This window comes from Cydia strobilella, chromosome 12, assembly GCF_947568885.1.
Source record: "Cydia strobilella chromosome 12, ilCydStro3.1, whole genome shotgun sequence".
NCBI classification, from domain to species: domain Eukaryota; kingdom Metazoa; phylum Arthropoda; class Insecta; order Lepidoptera; family Tortricidae; genus Cydia; species Cydia strobilella.
The window spans coordinates 15,756,913-15,764,540 of record NC_086052.1 but is presented as its reverse complement, the minus strand read 5'-3'; the positions used below and the strand labels follow the sequence as shown (position 1 = coordinate 15,764,540).

The 7,628-nt window shown below is 35.1% G+C and overlaps 1 long non-coding RNA gene across 1 annotated transcript; it reads left to right on the top strand.

Moving 5' to 3' along the window:
• Positions 1-21: 21 nt before the first annotated feature.
• Positions 22-6,332, top strand: LOC134746268 (uncharacterized). The gene is made up of 2 exons (XR_010128223.1): positions 22-104; positions 750-6,332. It is a non-coding gene; the product is annotated as an uncharacterized LOC134746268 (long non-coding RNA).
• Positions 6,333-7,628: the final 1,296 nt, after the last annotated feature.

Here is a 7,628-nt window from a genome sequence, read left to right as displayed (position 1 = left end):
TGCAGGCGAGCACACGCGCCGCCTGCCAGGGCTGCCGCCGCCGCGCCGCGCAGTTCGTGTGCGCCGGCTGCGCCAACCAGTGGTACTGCAGCCGCGACTGCCAGGTGTGTGGTGACCCTACTGTACACTAGTCGTGCAGGCGAGCACACGCGCCGCCTGCCAGTAAAGGGAAAATGAAAAAAACTTACTTTTACCAACTGAGCGGATATTTCCATAATATTATTCTTCATATGCGACATTCGCTAGTAACATCTAAAGTAAGAGTGTTAGACTTCTTAAACGGCTACCGTTTCCAGTTTTTCTTTATTTTCATCAAGCATTGTGGTATCGTTTGCAGGCGTTTCTAATCTATTAAAATCTTCGTCAGTTTCTCAAAGAGTTATCCTGTCACGGTCGCCATGTAAGGAGGCTACGAGAGAACAAATGAAATAGCCTGACGGTAACTCGATATTCCTTGACACTTACATTAACTACTGACTGAGTTCAGGATTGAAATTGTAGTGTTTTGGATTTAAACTTGTTTTTTGACTAAAACCGAAAGACGTGATTTACTAAAGGGGCGACTAGCGAATGGAACTTGATTTTGTAAAGATACATTTTGCGAGTAGCTGATTATGCGTCCTTACAAGTGTAGTGCGTAAAAACTAGCAAGTCGTCACACATCAAAAGTAGCCAAGGCAATTTCTAGCTTTTCGCTATCCCTAACTTAGCTCACATTACTGTCCCTAACCCATTTTCTTTAATTTCAGGTGGCAGCGTGGGACGACCACTCGGAGATGTGTTCCGGGTAGCGTCCACAGCGTGACGTAGTGACATTTGCCTTATAACACACCGTCAGCCAGGTGACACGTCACACGGGTGATTCGTGAATCTCGGTGTCCGACCTTCGTGCAGCTAGAAAGGTCTAAATTATTTCATGTTTGTACAATGTAGCTGCAAATTTTGTAACCAAAATATTATACAGTGATGGATTTGAGTTGGCTTTGAAGTTTTTGAAGATTTAGGTACATTTTTGGTTCTGGATTTTTGAACATGTTATTATTTGTCCTGTTTTTAGACCCTAAAGTAACGGTGATAAAAATTCTAAATAATATAAATTGGCAGCTACTAGATAAACTTAAATGTAATTTCATCTAGATAAAAAAAAACTGATTTTCATGCCATTATTTCGTTTAATAATAAGTATAAAATTATCCTCGAAAAGAAAAGTTTCAAAGCCACTATTTAAAAACATCACTGTTTTATCCTATGTAGGTATTGATTTTTCCTATATTATAGTAGAGAGTGTCAAGCTTTTACACGCTCTTTAGAAATGCTATTTTCAACTATTAGATGTAGGATATAGTATTTTTTCAATGTGACTACTGACTACAAGAATGTAGTAAATCATTTTCTAACGAAGTTTTGTTTATTTTTATTTTTTGACATTGGACTTATTGACAGTCTTTGCGGTAATGAAATCCCGTGCACTTAGCTTTTGTGATATGTTCCTTTTGACACAAATCAATGAATAAATGAAATATTGACTAAAAAGTAATCTTTCAACTAAAAACAATATTTTTATTGTGTAAACCAGTATTGACAATAAAGTTGAATTTGTCTTCTTTTTATACAAATACGACTGTGCTCCATAATAAAAATAAAAATTAAATGCGTTGTGTATAATTACTAAGTTTTACAATGGTAAAACAATATAGAACGCGTAACCCAATCAAATGTAACTGTTGTAACGATTTAAATAAATTTATTTAAATTATTGACTGATAATCTTGTGGTATTTATTTTAGGCACAGCAATACCTAAATTTTTACATCCCATCTATGAAATTTTCATAGAATATAGCATAATAAACAATAAATATAAATCACAATCAAAGGTTGTGAAACATCACTTAGTCGCAAAATAAACACATTATGATCCTGTGAAATATGGTGGCATAAAATAGAATACTTGGTTGAAAATACTGCACGACTGGCCTGTCGAGTTTCAGTTCAAACATAGGGCAAAGTAAGCCTGGTTCACATAAAATAATACCACTGTCCATAATTTTTTACTTTCCATATGAAAATGCACCCTATGGCAACAGCATAAGGTACTTTTTGATCAAGAAAGCTTCGATTCGAAATAGAATTGCTTAACCTAAATACTACTGGAATATTCTGTAACAATAAATTTTGAAACTCTGCGGGCAGAATAGCCAACTCGCCATCTCCTTCTATTGAGTACAATTCTAAAGAGATGGATGCAACCTGGAGTCGTGTAGACTTGCATAGTGTTCTTGCATTAATTTTACATTACAATGACTTGTATCGTTTAATCAAATAATGTTTACGAAGCCTACTACTATTTAGGCTATTCTTTATATATGCTATGTGTAAATAAGCTATATATATCGTAGCGAGCCGTAGGATAAACATACAATAAATGTTATTTATGAATGTAAATATGATCAAATTATATAAATGAGTTCTGAATTATGCCGCACTGTATCTTATTCAAATCAAATTATATTCCCTACCAAATTGTTTTAAGTTTGGTTGTAATTTTAAGAAGTAACATTTTTAGATTACATTAGGGAGACTTGATTATTTGCTGTTTAATTAAAATATTTCTCAGTGCAGAAAAATACAATTAAATACTGTTTAGAAAAAATCGATCTGTCATTTCAGTATTTGGGATGTAATAAGATAAATACAGCTTTAACGAGAATTATTTAGACAGAGCGAGTCTCCCCGCCGTGCCTTTGAGAACACTATAGGGCCTACAGCGAACACCTTGGTTCGCAAATTGCGGGCATCCTTCTCTGTCACTCTAATACGTCTTTATTAGAGTAAAAGAGAAAGATGGCCGCAGTTCCCCGTAGGCCCTCAGAGCGTGGCATGGTTCAGAACTGCGTGTGCCTGCGTGTATACGCACCAGGGTAAGACACGCCTTTCTCACGTGCACCCGACAGTTTTGAGCCCGAATCTTGGCTTGAGGGCTCATCATGGCTTGAGCTAATGTTCGTATTTCAGTTTGAATGATATTGGATAATCTCGGTTTGACTTTCGAGTCGAAACGGCTGCTGTCTTTTCGCTCTTAAAAGAGCCCGCAGAAAGCTCGGCCGAATTTCATCTTCCCATGTAAACGGAGTTTCGTTCTCATTTTAAAACTACGTGTTGGATTGTAATGAAACTTTGCACATACAATGACATGAGGGATATCTATGCTTCTAATTAGTTTATATAGCTCCAGTTTATAAAACAAACGAAAGTAGAGCAAAAACAAGTTTTGTATGAAAAACTTAAATTCGCTGTATTTTTTAACTATGGTATCGAAGCTACATAAACTACACGACTAGATATACCTTATCCTGTTGTAAGTACAAAGTTTCAGAGCAATTTAGCTAGTAACCACGTTTGTACGGAGAACCGAGCTTGCTGGGGACTTATGGGTGGTATTCCGTCCAATTTCTTGGTCCAATGTGCATTGCGTCTCACTCTCTCATTATGCAAAATGTGAGATGCAAATACACATTTGACCAACAAATTGGATCATGGTTTTAAATATATAAATACCGTTCACTCACGTCAATCGGTTAGTCGAATCGTGCCGAGAATATTTCGACTTAAATATACACAATTATTTAATAATTCACATTATGTGTAAACTATTAAGGTTCAATTTGAAATTATCCAATCACAATAAGTGCTTCAAAAATGATTTATTCTATAATTCGCCTTGAAATTTAGACGCAGATGCTAGAACGCTCTAGGTTTGTATAATTCAAGTCTATATTTTAGTTAAATAGTTTAAGATACGGCTGGCATAGAACTACCTAAAATCTAATTAATCTTAAGATACTGAGAAAAGCATAGCTCTCGGCACATATGATACGTATAAAACAAAATTAAAATTACCCAATTTTGTGAATGAATTGTATCAAATTGTATATACATATGAAACTTGACATGTAAAATACTATGTTTTATGAATAAATGCTTGAATCTTGAAACTTTATAGGTATCATAAGAGCTGGCGGCGCGAAACTTGTACTAAACTGTCAAAATTTTCATATAAAATCCGCGACATCTATCGTGAATCAGCTTATACTAAGTAACATTTATTATAACTGACCCTAGATGCACCTTAAATCTATTAAATAAGGTCTATTATCAGTTAAAAGTGTAGACCATATGTGCCAGAGCAAATGTTTGTCTTCAGTCCCTAATTTGCGTGTAACGCATTTCCCTTCGCCATAGCATGGTCGCAGCTAGCGATAATTCGTATTCTATGCGAGTCTCGAATTCATTTTTATAAATAAAACACCTGAATTATGAATGAATTACTAACAATAATTATCTGTAAATGGAGCGTCGATGTAAAATAATTTAATTTTGTAATCATTATTTATTCGATCATAGTAATCTATGGTTAATTTACAGTTTTAAGCAGTAATAAGCGCTGAAGAATATTTTTTACAAGCTTTTTATTAACTTGCAATGTAATATGTAACTATGTATGTACGGGTCAAATCTTGCAAGTTAAATTTGACCCACTTCCCGACTTCCAATGAAGCTGAAAATTTGCATACATATGTAATTATGGTACCATAGAGCTGATCTGATGATGGAGACACGAGGTGTTAATAGGAACTCTGTGATGAAACAACGCAACCTAATTGTGTTTGGGGTTTTTAGAATTGTCTCGACGAGTATTAGTTGCCAGTGGAAAGAAAAGTACAGTCAGCGATAAAAGCTTGTACCAAAAATGAAATTTTTGGCAAAAACTTTTATATCCATACTTTTAAAGTCGACCCAAGGTTACCCGGGTGAATAGTTAATTTCTTTACGTTTCTTGATACATGCCACTTTCAATAGTTTTGTAACGAATTAGTAACACAATATCATTAGGGTATTTGACTACGAATCAAATCAATTTCTTTTTTGAACTGTCAACATTTTCATTTATTATCTATAACAATTAGACTAAAATAACACTTGAAAATTAAAAACTTATAAATAAAAAATTCTATTAATCTTCTTGCGATTTATTACATGCATGGTGTAAAATAATTTATTTTAAATACAGTCAAATACCCTATTGTGTTACGGAAAAAATAAGTAGGTATTGACTTATTGAGGATACAAAATCCTGCGCCATAGATTCCAATATTACTTCTTCAAGACGCATTTCAAGTTTATTATGGATGAATATGTTACTATGGTCGAATATTTTCAAATAAGATGTTACAAAAATAGGATTATTTATTTTTTACATAACGTTACATAAGTTATAGAAGCGTTCTAATTTTCTACCGAAGCCGTGCCAAATGTACCTACGACCGGGTTAATTTCGTGCGGTCTTTTTCACTATATCTGGTTGTATATATATCGGGAACAATTTTTTGTAAGAAAACGGATGTCTTAATTTTGTAATTGATTTATTTTTGATTCCATATAATTGGCGGTTGTCAACTTAGCTTTATGGACGCCGTACATTTGAATAAATTATACCTACTACTATAAAGTTTAAAAAAACGTGGGTTGGTTCGACATTTTGTTCACTCGCGACTTTTAGGCGTTGTCGGTATCCAAAAAGATAACCACTTTTATGCAACTGAAAAACAAAAATGACACCGATTTCACCAAAATACAGATAATAGTCGATATTATTTGCGGTCATAAAATTGTATCTACGAACATCAGAAAATCGCAAATAATGTTGCGGAGCATAATTTTTATAAAATAAGTCATTGTGCTAGTTTTCGTCCACTTGACGAAATTTGAAAAAAAAACCTACATTGCTGCACAATTTTGGACTTACTGAATTCTTTAAGGTCTGAACAATATATTTATCTACATAAAAATGATATTTTGCATCTACCAAATTAAAAATGAAATATATTATTTGCTAATCCGTCAAGTGGACTAAAACCAGAGCATGGACGGAAACTAACGCAATGACCCTACGAAGAATTTCGCACATTGACCCCCATGTTCCTATCTCAATGCCACGGTGGGACCGGGACAGTGATATAATTATGCGCGTGCGATCGAGATAGGAACAGTCGGGCAGTGAAATTCTTTATTTTTAGTACGTACCTGCTACTTTTCAGTCGCATAATAGTAGTTAGGGCAGCTGTCAGGCCAAAACGATTTTTATTGTATTTACTTATGAAATGTTCTTTTCAGTAACAAGGCATCTACTTGAAAAGGTTTCACAGTCCACAACATACTGTATTTCTCAAACGCTAGTCACGAGTTTTGTTACCTATATAAACTGTTTATGTATTTTGTAACTTATATGATGTTATATTAGAATGTATTAAAACGGTACTGTCTTTGAAGCCATTTTTATTGTTTTATTTTTTATGACATGTAGGTCTTCGACCCGATGTTAATCCGCTCACTCGCTATTAGTCTAAACCACCATCTCGGTCACTTTTTATTTTATGGCAACAATTTTGCATATCAAGCTATCTTTTCTCATATTATTTTTGTAGCCGGGTAAGCCCAAGGCCTGGATCGCCCAGCTGAGTAGGTTCAGGAACCGGACAACCCTTTCCGCGATAAAACCTTTTCAATGGGCGACACTTAAACACGGCTAACACATTGAAAGACTTTCCCTATTGAACTGCAAGCCCATTCATACCCTTACCGAAGAGCTAACCAAAAATAAGGCTAGCTCTTAATAAGGGTTACCCTTATCTGTAAGCGCTTTTTATAAAGGTTTCCCTTTGCGTGAAAGAGACAGGATTAGTATATATCTACGGTAGTGTATGAAAAGGAAAGAAAATACGTATTCGAAGTAATGTGTGCTTTATGAACAAGGTAGACGACTTAAATTAGCACGCTTATATGCTAAAAGGGAAGCCCTTTATAAGGCTAACCCTTATAAGCAATATGCAAGGTGTTGGTGAGCGGATGATAAGGGTATTTGGGCTACCGATTACTCAAATGTGGTAGCTTTATATAAGGGTTTTTAAAACCAAAACAAAGGGTATGGTGAGTTAAGCCTTATGCAATACCCTTATAAAACCCCGATAAGGGATAGCGGGCCGGTCCCTGAGTAGGTTTCCTACCTATTCGTAATTCGTAGAACCATCAGGTTCAACGATTTCCATTTACTAAATTCTAGCGCATAGGAACCCTGCGCGTTGAAGGCTCCTAGATCGCAAACTACTCAATACATTTCACGCACCCCCCAGTCAGTTATCAAAGCAGGAGGAGGAAGGAGGGAGTTTTATCAGGTCAAAAACAACACCAATGAAAAATCAATATATTTAATGAGTCGTCGGCAAATAAACATATTTAACAAATATTAACATCGATACATGACCTTACGTGGCGTCAATACAACCAAGGACTAAGGACTATCGTTTATTATAAATACAGATAAAACCTGGTCTAACTGTAACTGTTAATTTTCCTTGGTACGATTTAAAAAACACAGAAGGTTAATAGGCTCCCAAACTATATTATCTAAGTGTCCTCTTCATGATTGCTCAATTGAGCAGCTGCGGAATAAATGTGGTGAATTTTTATTTTTACATAAATACGATTTTTCACCCCACGATTTGGATTCCCTTCAATTTCTGATGCAAGCGAAATGAGGCAGAAAGCTAAAAGAATCAGCTAAAAACCAAA